This window comes from Phyllobates terribilis, unplaced genomic scaffold (genome assembly GCF_046119375.1).
Source record: "Phyllobates terribilis strain yellow unplaced genomic scaffold, ASM4611937v1 Scaffold_249__1_contigs__length_2872098, whole genome shotgun sequence".
Lineage (NCBI taxonomy): Eukaryota > Metazoa > Chordata > Amphibia > Anura > Dendrobatidae > Phyllobates > Phyllobates terribilis.
This window is the reverse complement of record NW_027363009.1, coordinates 1,398,405-1,414,621: the sequence shown is the minus strand read 5'-3', so window position 1 is coordinate 1,414,621 and position 16,217 is coordinate 1,398,405. Positions and strand designations below refer to the sequence as shown.

The 16,217-nt window shown below is 46.3% G+C and overlaps 11 non-coding genes and 1 pseudogene across 11 annotated transcripts; all 12 read left to right on the top strand.

The window, feature by feature from the left end:
* The first annotated feature begins 1,425 nt into the window (after window positions 1-1,425).
* Window positions 1,426-1,616, top strand: LOC141217946 (U2 spliceosomal RNA). The gene has a single exon (XR_012286714.1). It is a non-coding gene; the product is annotated as a U2 spliceosomal RNA (small nuclear RNA).
* A 1,125-nt stretch (window positions 1,617-2,741) lies between these two features.
* On the top strand, window positions 2,742-2,932 carry LOC141217945 (U2 spliceosomal RNA). The gene has a single exon (XR_012286713.1). It is a non-coding gene; the product is annotated as a U2 spliceosomal RNA (small nuclear RNA).
* Window positions 2,933-4,054: 1,122 nt separating this feature from the next.
* On the top strand, window positions 4,055-4,245 carry LOC141217944 (U2 spliceosomal RNA). Its single transcript, XR_012286712.1, has one exon. It is a non-coding gene; the product is annotated as a U2 spliceosomal RNA (small nuclear RNA).
* Window positions 4,246-5,366: 1,121 nt separating this feature from the next.
* On the top strand, window positions 5,367-5,482 carry LOC141218414 (U2 spliceosomal RNA; annotated as a pseudogene).
* Window positions 5,483-6,006: 524 nt separating this feature from the next.
* LOC141218343 (U2 spliceosomal RNA) lies at window positions 6,007-6,195 on the top strand. Its single transcript, XR_012287095.1, has one exon. It is a non-coding gene; the product is annotated as a U2 spliceosomal RNA (small nuclear RNA).
* A 1,122-nt stretch (window positions 6,196-7,317) lies between these two features.
* LOC141218176 (U2 spliceosomal RNA) lies at window positions 7,318-7,508 on the top strand. Its single transcript, XR_012286934.1, has one exon. It is a non-coding gene; the product is annotated as a U2 spliceosomal RNA (small nuclear RNA).
* A 1,122-nt stretch (window positions 7,509-8,630) lies between these two features.
* LOC141217943 (U2 spliceosomal RNA) lies at window positions 8,631-8,821 on the top strand. The gene has a single exon (XR_012286711.1). It is a non-coding gene; the product is annotated as a U2 spliceosomal RNA (small nuclear RNA).
* A 1,124-nt stretch (window positions 8,822-9,945) lies between these two features.
* On the top strand, window positions 9,946-10,136 carry LOC141218118 (U2 spliceosomal RNA). Its single transcript, XR_012286880.1, has one exon. It is a non-coding gene; the product is annotated as a U2 spliceosomal RNA (small nuclear RNA).
* Window positions 10,137-11,260: 1,124 nt separating this feature from the next.
* On the top strand, window positions 11,261-11,451 carry LOC141218117 (U2 spliceosomal RNA). Its single transcript, XR_012286879.1, has one exon. It is a non-coding gene; the product is annotated as a U2 spliceosomal RNA (small nuclear RNA).
* A 1,120-nt stretch (window positions 11,452-12,571) lies between these two features.
* LOC141217941 (U2 spliceosomal RNA) lies at window positions 12,572-12,762 on the top strand. Its single transcript, XR_012286710.1, has one exon. It is a non-coding gene; the product is annotated as a U2 spliceosomal RNA (small nuclear RNA).
* A 1,117-nt stretch (window positions 12,763-13,879) lies between these two features.
* Window positions 13,880-14,070, top strand: LOC141217939 (U2 spliceosomal RNA). The gene has a single exon (XR_012286708.1). It is a non-coding gene; the product is annotated as a U2 spliceosomal RNA (small nuclear RNA).
* A 1,120-nt stretch (window positions 14,071-15,190) lies between these two features.
* On the top strand, window positions 15,191-15,381 carry LOC141218477 (U2 spliceosomal RNA). The gene has a single exon (XR_012287173.1). It is a non-coding gene; the product is annotated as a U2 spliceosomal RNA (small nuclear RNA).
* The last annotated feature ends 836 nt before the right edge of the window (window positions 15,382-16,217 follow it).

Genomic DNA, 16,217 nt, shown 5'->3' with positions numbered 1-16,217 from the left:
GTTAGCGGTAAATGGTTGATGACTACGCCACCCGTTGAGTGCAGCCAGGGAGCTGCTGCTGCAGGGCAGACCGCTGAGGCCGGTGGTAGGATTGTGCAGCGTGATAGTATAACCCCCAACGGGAGGGGTATGGCCTCAGGGCAGCCGACGTGGATGATGGGGGTAGCAGGAACCACTCAGAGACGGTACGGTGTAGTTCAGGGTCTTTACTGGTAACAACGATAGACCCTCCCGGAGTACTTGCTAGCAAACGGGGCCTGGTCAGTCTTTGAGCAGATGAGATCTCCCCTGGCCAGGCGTAGTTGTAGGCCTCCCAAACTGACTGTACTCTTCTGGCTACCTTGCTAGAAGCTGATGTAAGTAGCCCACGTCCCTGAGTGTACCGTGTGGTGCTCACCCGTATGGCCGGTGACTCGGGGCCTTCTAATGGCTTCCGCTCCACGATGGCGGTGCTGGTCCCACGCGTGTGACCGTGCCTTCGGGCTTCTGGGCCAGAGGACCTGAAATCCCCTGCCTGACGGATTCTGCTGCTGGGTAGGAGTTAGTCCCCACAGCCTCGGACTCCGGGTCCGGTAAAGAATCTTCTTAGTCAGGGCGAGCTCTGCAGCTGCCAGCCCCTGACTCCTTGTAACTCTGCTGTTTCCTATGCTGCTTCTTGTCTCCACTCTCCTTGTCTCACTAACCCTGCCTCAGCCCAGGGTTTATACAGGGGAAGTTCTTCCCCTCCCAAGACTGGGCAGGAGGTGTGGCATGCACAGGATCCCTGACCAAAGGACCTCCCACCTGCTCTCAGACGTAATATCTCTATCACTGTGGCAACCAGACCCCTGGGGTGTCACACCTGCAGACTATAAAAGAGAAACCAACCGAAAAAGTTTGGTTGATTAGTCTGTGGCATTCTTTTAAACTGTTGCTTATGGCGGTCTCTGTGAGCTTCTCAGTGACATTCAGCCATCCAGGTATCCCGCCTGCAGTAGACGGAATGTGGCAATGGAACGCTGGCTGCGCGTGTCATAATAGGCTCTGAGCCTTTATATACCTGCGCACAGCAGCAGCCACCTTCAGTCTGCTGCTGGACAGCCAGCAGCAGCAGCAGCAGGAGAGGTAATTAATCAGCAACCCTCCTGCTAAGGGTAGACAGCTGCTCGTTCCACCCCCCCCCCCCGCCTTAATTGGTTCTCCTCCCTTCCAACGGTGTTGAGGCGGGTGGGAACAGCCGGGGGTTGAGGGTACTGTGCTAAAAGAGGTGGAGTTATGCAGATCTAAAACGCGTGGATTGCAGCAGCAGCAAGCCGAAAAGTGCAGGCATGTGAGGGATCTAGAGGTTGACAGCATGTCTTCTTAACGGGAGTCCAGGTGGCCATCTCCACAAATGGACTTTTCAGAATCCTTGGGTGGCACCGTAGTCGGAAACCAATTCTGGTTATCGCTTCTCGGCCTTTTGGCTAAGATCAAGTGTAGTATCTGTTCTTATCAGTTTAATATCTGATACGTCCCCTATCTGGGGACCATATATTAAATGGATTTTTAGAACAGGGAGATGGAAAAAGAGCTTGCTCTGTCCACTCCACGCATTGACCTGGTATTGCAGTATCTCCAGGACCGGTGCACCCCTTCTTTAATGCAGTTTCTAAAATCAGAAAGAATTGAATTCAATGCTTTTTGTTCATTTTGCTTGTTTGTCGGATTTTGGGATGGACTCTTTGGCTTTGCTTTTCTTCTCCTCATTGGATTTTTCATGTTAAAAGTTGCAGAAGCCAGATGACAAGCTCATTTTGGTTCAACTTCAGCAACTGTGCATTGCATTGCCATGTAATGTAATGTAATGCAATGCTATCTATCTAGCTCTCCCTCTATACTTCCTTTTGGATAAACAGACATATTAGGCAAGCATTTTGGAGCTTTCACCTAAATAACTACAGGTGGTGAGATAAGCTGCACAATATAATTGACCTTTCAGTATATTGTTGCACACACACCATCTATTTAGCAAATGCCCTTGTTATCAACAGCAGCCTTTTAAACTCACCTGAGCTAACAGGTATGTGAGCTGGTTACTCTGCTGCGCTTAAAATTTCTTTTTTGGTTTGCTACAATGCCTTTTCTGAAACGTTGTCTCCCTCTGCTGGAACACTGACTTCTTTCATTTAATGCCTGCAGACTATAAAAGAGAAACCAACCCAAAAAGTTTGGTTGATTAGTCTGTGGCATTCTTTTAAACTGTTGCTTATGGCGGTCTCTGTGAGCTTCTCAGTGACATTCAGCCATCCAGGTATCCCGCCTGCAGTAGACGGAATGTGGCAATGGAACGCTGGCTGCGCGTGTCATAATAGGCTCTGAGCCTTTATATACCTGCGCACAGCAGCAGCCACCTTCAGTCTGCTGCTGGACAGCCAGCAGCAGCAGCAGCAGGAGAGGTAATTAATCAGCAACCCTCCTGCTAAGGGTAGACAGCTGCTCGTTCCACCCCCCCCCCCCCCCGCCTTAATTGGTTCTCCTCCCTTCCAACGGTGTTGAGGCGGGTGGGAACAGCCGGGGGTTGAGGGTACTGTGCTAAAAGAGGTGGAGTTATGCAGATCTAAAACGCGTGGATTGCAGCAGCAGCAAGCCGAAAAGTGCAGGCATGTGAGGGATCTAGAGGTTGACAGCATGTCTTCTTAACGGGAGTCCAGGTGGCCATCTCCACAAATGGACTTTTCAGAATCCTTGGGTGGCACCGTAGTCGGAAACCAATTCTGGTTATCGCTTCTCGGCCTTTTGGCTAAGATCAAGTGTAGTATCTGTTCTTATCAGTTTAATATCTGATACGTCCCCTATCTGGGGACCATATATTAAATGGATTTTTAGAACAGGGAGATGGAAAAAGAGCTTGCTCTGTCCACTCCACGCATTGACCTGGTATTGCAGTATCTCCAGGACCGGTGCACCCCTTCTTTAATGCAGTTTCTAAAATCAGAAAGAATTGAATTCAATGCTTTTTGTTCATTTTGCTTGTTTGTCGGATTTTGGGATGGACTCTTTGGCTTTGCTTTTCTTCTCCTCATTGGATTTTTCATGTTAAAAGTTGCAGAAGCCAGATGACAAGCTCATTTTGGTTCAACTTCAGCAACTGTGCATTGCATTGCCATGTAATGTAATGTAATGCAATGCTATCTATCTAGCTCTCCCTCTATACTTCCTTTTGGATAAACAGACATATTAGGCAAGCATTTTTGAGCTTTCACCTAAATAACTACAGGTGGTGAGATAAGCTGCACAATATAATTGACCTTTCAGTATATTGTTGCACACACACCATCTATTTAGCAAATGCCCTTGTTATCAACAGCAGCCTTTTAAACTCACCTGAGCTAACAGGTATGTGAGCTGGTTACTCTGCTGCGCTTAAAATTTCTTTTTTGGTTTGCTACAATGCCTTTTCTGAAACGTTGTCTCCCTCTGCTGGAACACTGACTTCTTTCATTTAATGCCTGCAGACTATAAAAGAGAAACCAACCCAAAAAGTTTGGTTGATTAGTCTGTGGCATTCTTTTAAACTGTTGCTTATGGCGGTCTCTGTGAGCTTCTCAGTGACATTCAGCCATCCAGGTATCCCGCCTGCAGTAGACGGAATGTGGCAATGGAACGCTGGCTGCGCGTGTCATGATAGGCTCTGAGCCTTTATATACCTGCGCACAGCAGCAGCCACCTTCAGTCTGCTGCTGGACAGCCAGCAGCAGCAGCAGCAGGAGAGGTAATTAATCAGCAACCCTCCTGCTAAGGGTAGACAGCTGCTCGTTCCCCCCCCCCCCCCCGCCTTAATTGGTTCTCCTCCCTTCCAACGGTGTTGAGGCGGGTGGGAACAGCCGGGGGTTGAGGGTACTGTGCTAAAAGAGGTGGAGTTATGCAGATCTAAAACGCGTGGATTGCAGCAGCAGCAAGCCGAAAAGTGCAGGCATGTGAGGGATCTAGAGGTTGACAGCATGTCTTCTTAACGGGAGTCCAGGTGGCCATCTCCACAAATGGACTTTTCAGAATCCTTGGGTGGCACCGTAGTCGGAAACCAATTCTGGTTATCGCTTCTCGGCCTTTTGGCTAAGATCAAGTGTAGTATCTGTTCTTATCAGTTTAATATCTGATACGTCCCCTATCTGGGGACCATATATTAAATGGATTTTTAGAACAGGGAGATGGAAAAAGAGCTTGCTCTGTCCACTCCACGCATTGACCTGGTATTGCAGTATCTCCAGGACCGGTGCACCCCTTCTTTAATGCAGTTTCTAAAATCAGAAAGAATTGAATTCAATGCTTTTTGTTCATTTTGCTTGTTTGTCGGATTTTGGGATGGACTCTTTGGCTTTGCTTTTCTTCTCCTCATTGGATTTTTCATGTTAAAAGTTGCAGAAGCCAGATGACAAGCTCATTTTGGTTCAACTTCAGCAACTGTGCATTGCATTGCCATGTAATGTAATGTAATGCAATGCTATCTATCTAGCTCTCCCTCTATACTTCCTTTTGGATAAACAGACATATTAGGCAAGCATTTTGGAGCTTTCACCTAAATAACTACAGGTGGTGAGATAAGCTGCACAATATAATTGACCTTTCAGTATATTGTTGCACACACACCATCTATTTAGCAAATGCCCTTGTTATCAACAGCAGCCTTTTAAACTCACCTGAGCTAACAGGTATGTGAGCTGGTTACTCTGCTGCGCTTAAAATTTCTTTTTTGGTTTGCTACAATGCCTTTTCTGAAACGTTGTCTCCCTCTGCTGGAACACTGACTTCTTTCATTTAATGCCTGCAGACTATAAAAGAGAAACCAACCCAAAAAGTTTGGTTGATTAGTCTGTGGCATTCTTTTAAACTGTTGCTTATGGCGGTCTCTGTGAGCTTCTCAGTGACATTCAGCCATCCAGGTATCCCGCCTGCAGTAGACGGAATGTGGCAATGGAACGCTGGCTGCGCGTGTCATAATAGGCTCTGAGCCTTTATATACCTGCGCACAGCAGCAGCCACCTTCAGTCTGCTGCTGGACAGCCAGCAGCAGCAGCAGCAGGAGAGGTAATTAATCAGCAACCCTCCTGCTAAGGGTAGACAGCTGCTCGTTCCACCCCCCCCCCCGCCTTAGTTGGTTCTCCTCCCTTCCAACGGTGTTGAGGCGGGTGGGAACAGCCGGGGGTTGAGGGTACTGTGCTAAAAGAGGTGGAGTTATGCAGATCTAAAACGCGTGGATTGCAGCAGCAGCAAGCCGAAAAGTGCAGGCATGTGAGGGATCTAGAGGTTGACAGCATGTCTTCTTAACGGGAGTCCAGGTGGCCATCTCCACAAATGGACTTTTCAGAATCCTTGGGTGGCACCGTAGTCGGAAACCAATTCTGGTTATCGCTTCTCGGCCTTTTGGCTAAGATCAAGTGTAGTATCTTTTGAAAAGGCAGTTTTGTCCTTGGGCTGCCCTAGTAAATTGATGCATATTACACACTGGTTTGGTGCACTTGTTAGTACGCCAGGTGGCTCATAGAGTTATCTGATGGAAAACATGGCCCTCCAGGATCGAAGTCACTAGGCTGGGTAAGTGTGAGGGCTTTGGAGCAATGTGCCCCAGGAGTAGGCGCCCTGGTGGGAGTCCAAGCTTACTGGGACTGGGAACCCCAGAAAGACTTGGCTTCGTAGCACGCCGCACCTTTGCCAATCATACTTTCTGAGCAACCCCCCCTATTCCTGGCCTCCGGGCTAGGAAGGGGAATTTTTATAAACCCGGTCGGAGGTCCGGTCAGCTTTGGGCTGAGAAACCAACACAGGCTCCAGCTCCACTAGGGTGGCAGCCTAGATGGAAGCTGGGAGCACGAAAACGGCTCTTCTCCGGCTTCGGCTAGGGAGAGCATCGGAGATCCCTGACCCTCGCTGTGGCCTTCTGGCTCGGAGGGATGGGGATGGTTTATTGGGGACCCTCTCCTCCGGGAAGGGTCCACATGAATCCTCGCCTCGTGCGCTGTTTTGGTGTGACTTCGGTCACATTTTTCAGTGCCTTGGATGCAGCTTCAATCAAAAATCAAAAAATCTGTTCTTATCAGTTTAATATCTGATACGTCCCCTATCTGGGGACCATATATTAAATGGATTTTTAGAACAGGGAGATGGAAAAAGAGCTTGCTCTGTCCACTCCACGCATTGACCTGGTATTGCAGTATCTCCAGGACCGGTGCACCCCTTCTTTAATGCAGTTTCTAAAATCAGAAAGAATTGAATTCAATGCTTTTTGTTCATTTTGCTTGTTTGTCGGATTTTGGGATGGACTCTTTGGCTTTGCTTTTCTTCTCCTCATTGGATTTTTCATGTTAAAAGTTGCAGAAGCCAGATGACAAGCTCATTTTGGTTCAACTTCAGCAACTGTGCATTGCATTGCCATGTAATGTAATGTAATGCAATGCTATCTATCTAGCTCTCCCTCTATACTTCCTTTTGGATAAACAGACATATTAGGCAAGCATTTTGGAGCTCTCACCTAAATAACTACAGGTGGTGAGATAAGCTGCACAATATAATTGACCTTTCAGTATATTGTTGCACACACACCATCTATTTAGCAAATGCCCTTGTTATCAACAGCAGCCTTTTAAGCTCACCTGAGCTAGCAGGTATGTGAGCTGGTTACTCTGCTGCGCTTAAAATTTCTTTTTTGGTTTGCTACAATGCCTTTTCTGAAACGTTGTCTCCCTCTGCTGGAACACTGACTTCTTTCTTTTAATGCCTGCAGACTATAAAAGAGAAACCAACCCAAAAGGTTTGGTTGATTAGTCTGTGGCATTCTTTTAAACTGTTGCTTATGGCGGTCTCTGTGAGCTTCTCAGTGACATTCAGCCATCCAGGTATCCCGCCTGCAGTAGACGGAATGTGGCAATGGAACGCTGGCTGCGCGTGTCATAATAGGCTCTGAGCCTTTATATACCTGCGCACAGCAGCAGCCACCTTCAGTCTGCTGCTGGACAGCCAGCAGCAGCAGCAGCAGGAGAGGTAATTAATCAGCAACCCTCCTGCTAAGGGTAGACAGCTGCTCATTCCACCCCCCCCCCCCGCCTTAATTGGTTCTCCTCCCTTCCAACGGTGTTGAGGCGGGTGGGAACAGCCGGGGGTTGAGGGTACTGTGCTAAAAGAGGTGGAGTTATGCAGATCTAAAACGCGTGGATTGCAGCAGCAGCAAGCCGAAAAGTGCAGGCATGTGAGGGATCTAGAGGTTGACAGCATGTCTTCTTAACGGGAGTCCAGGTTGCCATCTCCACAAATGGACTTTTCAGAATCCTTGGGTGGCACCGTAGTCGGAAACCAATTCTGGTTATCGCTTCTCGGCCTTTTGGCTAAGATCAAGTGTAGTATCTGTTCTTATCAGTTTAATATCTGATACGTCCCCTATCTGGGGACCATATATTAAATGGATTTTTAGAACAGGGAGATGGAAAAAGAGCTTGCTCCGTCCACTCCACGCATTGACCTGGTATTGCAGTATCTCCAGGACCGGTGCACCCCTTCTTTAATGCAGTTTCTAAAATCAGAAAGAATTGAATTCAATGCTTTTTGTTCATTTTGCTTGTTTGTCGGATTTTGGGATGGACTCTTTGGCTTTGCTTTTCTTCTCCTCATTGGATTTTTCATGTTAAAAGTTGCAGAAGCCAGATGACAAGCTCATTTTGGTTCAACTTCAGCAACTGTGCATTGCATTGCCATGTAATGTAATGTAATGCAATGCTATCTATCTAGCTCTCCCTCTATACTTCCTTTTGGATAAACAGACATATTAGGCAAGCATTTTGGAGCTTTCACCTAAATAACTACAGGTGGTGAGATAAGCTGCACAATATAATTGACCTTTCAGTATATTGTTGCACACACACCATCTATTTAGCAAATGCCCTTGTTATCAACAGCAGCCTTTTAAACTCACCTGAGCTAACAGGTATGTGAGCTGGTTACTCTGCTGCGCTTAAAATTTCTTTTTTGGTTTGCTACAATGCCTTTTCTGAAACGTTGTCTCCCTCTGCTGGAACACTGACTTCTTTCATTTAATGCCTGCAGACTATAAAAGAGAAACCAACCCAAAAAGTTTGGTTGATTAGTCTGTGGCATTCTTTTAAACTGTTGCTTATGGCGGTCTCTGTGAGCTTCTCAGTGACATTCAGCCATCCAGGTATCCCGCCTGCAGTAGACGGAATGTGGCAATGGAACGCTGGCTGCGCGTGTCATAATAGGCTCTGAGCCTTTATATACCTGCGCACAGCAGCAGCCACCTTCAGTCTGCTGCTGGACAGCCAGCAGCAGCAGCAGCAGGAGAGGTAATTGATCAGCAACCCTCCTGCTAAGGGTAGACAGCTGCTCGTTCCACCCCCCCCCCCCGCCTTAATTGGTTCTCCTCCCTTCCAACGGTGTTGAGGCGGGTGGGAACAGCCAGGGGTTGAGGGTACTGTGCTAAAAGAGGTGGAGTTATGCAGATCTAAAACGCGTGGATTGCAGCAGCAGCAAGCCGAAAAGTGCAGGCATGTGAGGGATCTAGAGGTTGACAGCATGTCTTCTTAACGGGAGTCCAGGTGGCCATCTCCACAAATGGACTTTTCAGAATCCTTGGGTGGCACCGTAGTCGGAAACCAATTCTGGTTATCGCTTCTCGGCCTTTTGGCTAAGATCAAGTGTAGTATCTGTTCTTATCAGTTTAATATCTGATACGTCCCCTATCTGGGGACCATATATTAAATGGATTTTTAGAACAGGGAGATGGAAAAAGAGCTTGCTCTGTCCACTCCACGCATTGACCTGGTATTGCAGTATCTCCAGGACCGGTGCACCCCTTCTTTAATGCAGTTTCTAAAATCAGAAAGAATTGAATTCAATGCTTTTTGTTCATTTTGCTTGTTTGTCGGATTTTGGGATGGACTCTTTGGCTTTGCTTTTCTTCTCCTCATTGGATTTTTCATGTTAAAAGTTGCAGAAGCCAGATGACAAGCTCATTTTGGTTCAACTTCAGCAACTGTGCATTGCATTGCCATGTAATGTAATGTAATGCAATGCTATCTATCTAGCTCTCCCTCTATACTTCCTTTTGGATAAACAGACATATTAGGCAAGCATTTTGGAGCTTTCACCTAAATAACTACAGGTGGTGAGATAAGCTGCACAATATAATTGACCTTTCAGTATATTGTTGCACACACACCATCTATTTAGCAAATGCCCTTGTTATCAACAGCAGCCTTTTAAACTCACCTGAGCTAACAGGTATGTGAGCTGGTTACTCTGCTGCGCTTAAAATTTCTTTTTTGGTTTGCTACAATGCCTTTTCTGAAACGTTGTCTCCCTCTGCTGGAACACTGACTTCTTTCATTTAATGCCTGCAGACTATAAAAGAGAAACCAACCCAAAAAGTTTGGTTGATTAGTCTGTGGCATTCTTTTAAACTGTTGCTTATGGCGGTCTCTGTGAGCTTCTCAGTGACATTCAGCCATCCAGGTATCCCGCCTGCAGTAGACGGAATGTGGCAATGGAACGCTGGCTGCGCGTGTCATAATAGGCTCTGAGCCTTTATATACCTGCGCACAGCAGCAGCCACCTTCAGTCTGCTGCTGGACAGCCAGCAGCAGCAGCAGCAGGAGAGGTAATTAATCAGCAACCCTCCTGCTAAGGGTAGACAGCTGCTCGTTCCACCCCCCCCCCCCCCGCCTTAATTGGTTCTCCTCTCTTCCAACGGTGTTGAGGCGGGTGGGAACAGCCGGGGGTTGAGGGTACTGTGCTAAAAGAGGTGGAGTTATGCAGATCTAAAACGCGTGGATTGCAGCAGCAGCAAGCCGAAAAGTGCAGGCATGTGAGGGATCTAGAGGTTGACAGCATGTCTTCTTAACGGGAGTCCAGGTGGCCATCTCCACAAATGGACTTTTCAGAATCCTTGGGTGGCACCGTAGTCGGAAACCAATTCTGGTTATCGCTTCTCAGCCTTTTGGCTAAGATCAAGTGTAGTATCTGTTCTTATCAGTTTAATATCTGATACGTCCCCTATCTGGGGACCATATATTAAATGGATTTTTAGAACAGGGAGATGGAAAAAGAGCTTGCTCTGTCCACTCCACGCATTGACCTGGTATTGCAGTATCTCCAGGACCGGTGCACCCCTTCTTTAATGCAGTTTCTAAAATCAGAAAGAATTGAATTCAATGCTTTTTGTTCATTTTGCTTGTTTGTCGGATTTTGGGATGGACTCTTTGGCTTTGCTTTTCTTCTCCTCATTGGATTTTTCATGTTAAAAGTTGCAGAAGCCAGATGACAAGCTCATTTTGGTTCAACTTCAGCAACTGTGCATTGCATTGCCATGTAATGTAATGTAATGCAATGCTATCTATCTAGCTCTCCCTCTATACTTCCTTTTGGATAAACAGACATATTAGGCAAGCATTTTGGAGCTTTCACCTAAATAACTACAGGTGGTGAGATAAGCTGCACAATATAATTGACCTTTCAGTATATTGTTGCACACACACCATCTATTTAGCAAATGCCCTTGTTATCAACAGCAGCCTTTTAAACTCACCTGAGCTAACAGGTATGTGAGCTGGTTACTCTGCTGCGCTTAAAATTTCTTTTTTGGTTTGCTACAATGCCTTTTCTGAAACGTTGTCTCCCTCTGCTGGAACACTGACTTCTTTCATTTAATGCCTGCAGACTATAAAAGAGAAACCAACCCAAAAAGTTTGGTTGATTAGTCTGTGGCATTCTTTTAAACTGTTGCTTATGGCGGTCTCTGTGAGCTTCTCAGTGACATTCAGCCATCCAGGTATCCCGCCTGCAGTAGACGGAATGTGGCAATGGAACGCTGGCTGCGCGTGTCATAATAGGCTCTGAGCCTTTATATACCTGCGCACAGCAGCAGCCACCTTCAGTCTGCTGCTGGACAGCCAGCAGCAGCAGCAGCAGGAGAGGTAATTAATCAGCAACCCTCCTGCTAAGGGTAGACAGCTGCTCGTTCCACCTCCCCCCCCCCCGCCTTAATTGGTTCTCCTCTCTTCCAACGGTGTTGAGGCGGGTGGGAACAGCCGGGGGTTGAGGGTACTGTGCTAAAAGAGGTGGAGTTATGCAGATCTAAAACGCGTGGATTGCAGCAGCAGCAAGCCGAAAAGTGCAGGCATGTGAGGGATCTAGAGGTTGACAGCATGTCTTCTTAACGGGAGTCCAGGTGGCCATCTCCACAAATGGACTTTTCAGAATCCTTGGGTGGCACCGTAGTCGGAAACCAATTCTGGTTATCGCTTCTCAGCCTTTTGGCTAAGATCAAGTGTAGTATCTGTTCTTATCAGTTTAATATCTGATACGTCCCCTATCTGGGGACCATATATTAAATGGATTTTTAGAACAGGGAGATGGAAAAAGAGCTTGCTCTGTCCACTCCACGCATTGACCTGGTATTGCAGTATCTCCAGGACCGGTGCACCCCTTCTTTAATGCAGTTTCTAAAATCAGAAAGAATTGAATTCAATGCTTTTTGTTCATTTTGCTTGTTTGTCGGATTTTGGGATGGACTCTTTGGCTTTGCTTTTCTTCTCCTCATTGGATTTTTCATGTTAAAAGTTGCAGAAGCCAGATGACAAGCTCATTTTGGTTCAACTTCAGCAACTGTGCATTGCATTGCCATGTAATGTAATGTAATGCAATGCTATCTATCTAGCTCTCCCTCTATACTTCCTTTTGGATAAACAGACATATTAGGCAAGCATTTTGGAGCTTTCACCTAAATAACTACAGGTGGTGAGATAAGCTGCACAATATAATTGACCTTTCAGTATATTGTTGCACACACACCATCTATTTAGCAAATGCCCTTGTTATCAACAGCAGCCTTTTAAACTCACCTGAGCTAACAGGTATGTGAGCTGGTTACTCTGCTGCGCTTAAAATTTCTTTTTTGGTTTGCTACAATGCCTTTTCTGAAACGTTGTCTCCCTCTGCTGGAACACTGACTTCTTTCATTTAATGCCTGCAGACTATTAAAGAGAAACCAACCCAAAAAGTTTGGTTGATTAGTCTGTGGCATTCTTTTAAACTGTTGCTTATGGCGGTCTCTGTGAGCTTCTCAGTGACATTCAGCCATCCAGGTATCCCGCCTGCAGTAGACGGAATGTGGCAATGGAACGCTGGCTGCGCGTGTCATAATAGGCTCTGAGCCTTTATATACCTGCGCACAGCAGCAGCCACCTTCAGTCTGCTGCTGGACAGCCAGCAGCAGCAGCAGCAGGAGAGGTAATTGATCAGCAACCCTCCTGCTAAGGGTAGACAGCTGCTCGTTCCACCCCCCCCCCGCCTTAATTGGTTCTCCTCCCTTCCAACGGTGTTGAGGCGGGTGGGAACAGCCAGGGGTTGAGGGTACTGTGCTAAAAGAGGTGGAGTTATGCAGATCTAAAACGCGTGGATTGCAGCAGCAGCAAGCCGAAAAGTGCAGGCATGTGAGGGATCTAGAGGTTGACAGCATGTCTTCTTAACGGGAGTCCAGGTGGCCATCTCCACAAATGGACTTTTCAGAATCCTTGGGTGGCACCGTAGTCGGAAACCAATTCTGGTTATCGCTTCTCGGCCTTTTGGCTAAGATCAAGTGTAGTATCTGTTCTTATCAGTTTAATATCTGATACGTCCCCTATCTGGGGACCATATATTAAATGGATTTTTAGAACAGGGAGATGGAAAAAGAGCTTGCTCTGTCCACTCCACGCATTGACCTGGTATTGCAGTATCTCCAGGACCGGTGCACCCCTTCTTTAATGCAGTTTCTAAAATCAGAAAGAATTGAATTCAATGCTTTTTGTTCATTTTGCTTGTTTGTCGGATTTTGGGATGGACTCTTTGGCTTTGCTTTTCTTCTCCTCATTGGATTTTTCATGTTAAAAGTTGCAGAAGCCAGATGACAAGCTCATTTTAGTTCAACTTCAGCAACTGTGCATTGCATTGCCATGTAATGTAATGTAATGCAATGCTATCTATCTAGCTCTCCCTCTATACTTCCTTTTGGATAAACAGACATATTAGGCAAGCATTTTGGAGCTTTCACCTAAATAACTACAGGTGGTGAGATAAGCTGCACAATATAATTGACCTTTCAGTATATTGTTGCACACACACCATCTATTTAGCAAATGCCCTTGTTATCAACAGCAGCCTTTTAAACTCACCTGAGCTAACAGGTATGTGAGCTGGTTACTCTGCTGCGCTTAAAATTTCTTTTTTGGTTTGCTACAATGCCTTTTCTGAAACGTTGTCTCCCTCTGCTGGAACACTGACTTCTTTCATTTAATGCCTGCAGACTATAAAAGAGAAACCAACCCAAAAAGTTTGGTTGATTAGTCTGTGGCATTCTTTTAAACTGTTGCTTATGGCGGTCTCTGTGAGCTTCTCAGTGACATTCAGCCATCCAGGTATCCCGCCTGCAGTAGACGGAATGTGGCAATGGAACGCTGGCTGCGCGTGTCATAATAGGCTCTGAGCCTTTATATACCTGCGCACAGCAGCAGCCACCTTCAGTCTGCTGCTGGACAGCCAGCAGCAGCAGGAGAGGTAATTAATCAGCAACCCTCCTGCTAAGGGTAGACAGCTGCTCGTTCCACCCCCCCCCCCCCGCCTTAATTGGTTCTCCTCCCTTCCAACGGTGTTGAGGCGGGTGGGAACAGCCGGGGGTTGAGGGTACTGTGCTAAAAGAGGTGGAGTTATGCAGATCTAAAACGCGTGGATTGCAGCAGCAGCAAGCCGAAAAGTGCAGGCATGTGAGGGATCTAGAGGTTGACAGCATGTCTTCTTAACGGGAGTCCAGGTGGCCATCTCCACAAATGGACTTTTCAGAATCCTTGGGTGGCACCGTAGTCGGAAACCAATTCTGGTTATCGCTTCTCGGCCTTTTGGCTAAGATCAAGTGTAGTATCTGTTCTTATCAGTTTAATATCTGATACGTCCCCTATCTGGGGACCATATATTAAATGGATTTTTAGAACAGGGAGATGGAAAAAGAGCTTGCTCTGTCCACTCCACGCATTGACCTGGTATTGCAGTATCTCCAGGACCGGTGCACCCCTTCTTTAATGCAGTTTCTAAAATCAGAAAGAATTGAATTCAATGCTTTTTGTTCATTTTGCTTGTTTGTCGGATTTTGGGATGGACTCTTTGGCTTTGCTTTTCTTCTCCTCATTGGATTTTTCATGTTAAAAGTTGCAGAAGCCAGATGACAAGCTCATTTTGGTTCAACTTCAGCAACTGTGCATTGCATTGCCATGTAATGTAATGTAATGCAATGCTATCTATCTAGCTCTCCCTCTATTCTTCCTTTTGGATAAACAGACATATTAGGCAAGCATTTTGGAGCTTTCACCTAAATAACTACAGGTGGTGAGATAAGCTGCACAATATAATTGACCTTTCAGTATATTGTTGCACACACACCATCTATTTAGCAAATGCCCTTGTTATCAACAGCAGCCTTTTAAACTCACCTGAGCTAACAGGTATGTGAGCTGGTTACTCTGCTGCGCTTAAAATTTCTTTTTTGGTTTGCTACAATGCCTTTTCTGAAACGTTGTCTCCCTCTGCTGGAACACTGACTTCTTTCATTTAATGCCTGCAGACTATAAAAGAGAAACCAACCCAAAAAGTTTGGTTGATTAGTCTGTGGCATTCTTTTAAACTGTTGCTTATGGCGGTCTCTGTGAGCTTCTCAGTGACATTCAGCCATCCAGGTATCCCGCCTGCAGTAGACGGAATGTGGCAATGGAACGCTGGCTGCGCGTGTCATAATAGGCTCTGAGCCTTTATATACCTGCGCACAGCAGCAGCCACCTTCAGTCTGCTGCTGGACAGCCAGCAGCAGCAGCAGCAGGAGAGGTAATTAATCAGCAACCCTCCTGCTAAGGGTAGACAGCTGCTCGTTCCACCCCCCCCCCGCCTTAATTGGTTCTCCTCCCTTCCAACGGTGTTGAGGCGGGTGGGAACAGCCGGGGGTTGAGGGTACTGTGCTAAAAGAGGTGGAGTTATGCAGATCTAAAACGCGTGGATTGCAGCAGCAGCAAGCCGAAAAGTGCAGGCATGTGAGGGATCTAGAGGTTGACAGCATGTCTTCTTAACGGGAGTCCAGGTGGCCATCTCCACAAATGGACTTTTCAGAATCCTTGGGTGGCACCGTAGTCGGAAACCAATTCTGGTTATCGCTTCTCGGCCTTTTGGCTAAGATCAAGTGTAGTATCTGTTCTTATCAGTTTAATATCTGATACGTCCCCTATCTGGGGACCATATATTAAATGAATTTTTAGAACAGGGAGATGGAAAAAGAGCTTGCTCTGTCCACTCCACGCATTGACCTGGTATTGCAGTATCTCCAGGACCGGTGCACCCCTTCTTTAATGCAGTTTCTAAAATCAGAAAGAATTGAATTCAATGCTTTTTGTTCATTTTGCTTGTTTGTCGGATTTTGGGATGGACTCTTTGGCTTTGCTTTTCTTCTCCTCATTGGATTTTTCATGTTAAAAGTTGCAGAAGCCAGATGACAAGCTCATTTTGGTTCAACTTCAGCAACTGTGCATTGCATTGCCATGTAATGTAATGTAATGCAATGCTATCTATCTAGCTCTCCCTCTATACTTCCTTTTGGATAAACAGACATATTAGGCAAGCATTTTGGAGCTTTCACCTAAATAACTACAGGTGGTGAGATAAGCTGCACAATATAATTGACCTTTCAGTATATTGTTGCACACACACCATCTATTTAGCAAATGCCCTTGTTATCAACAGCAACATTTTAAACTCACCTGAGCTAACAGGTATGTGAGCTGGTTACTCTGCTGCGCTTAAAATTTCTTTTTTGGTTTGCTACAATGCCTTTTCTGAAACGTTGTCTCCCTCTGCTGGAACACTGACTTCTTTCATTTAATGCCTGCAGACTATAAAAGAGAAACCAACCCAAAAAGTTTGGTTGATTAGTCTGTGGCATTCTTTTAAACTGTTGCTTATGGCGGTCTCTGTGAGCTTCTCAGTGACATTCAGCCATCCAGGTATCCCGCCTGCAGTAGACGGAATGTGGCAATGGAACGCTGGCTGCGCGTGTCATAATAGGCTCTGAGCCTTTATATACCTGCGCACAGCAGCAGCCACCTTCAGTCTGCTGCTGGACAGCCAGCAGCAGCAGCAGCAGGAGAGGTAATTAATCAGCAACCCTCCTGCTAAGGGTAGAC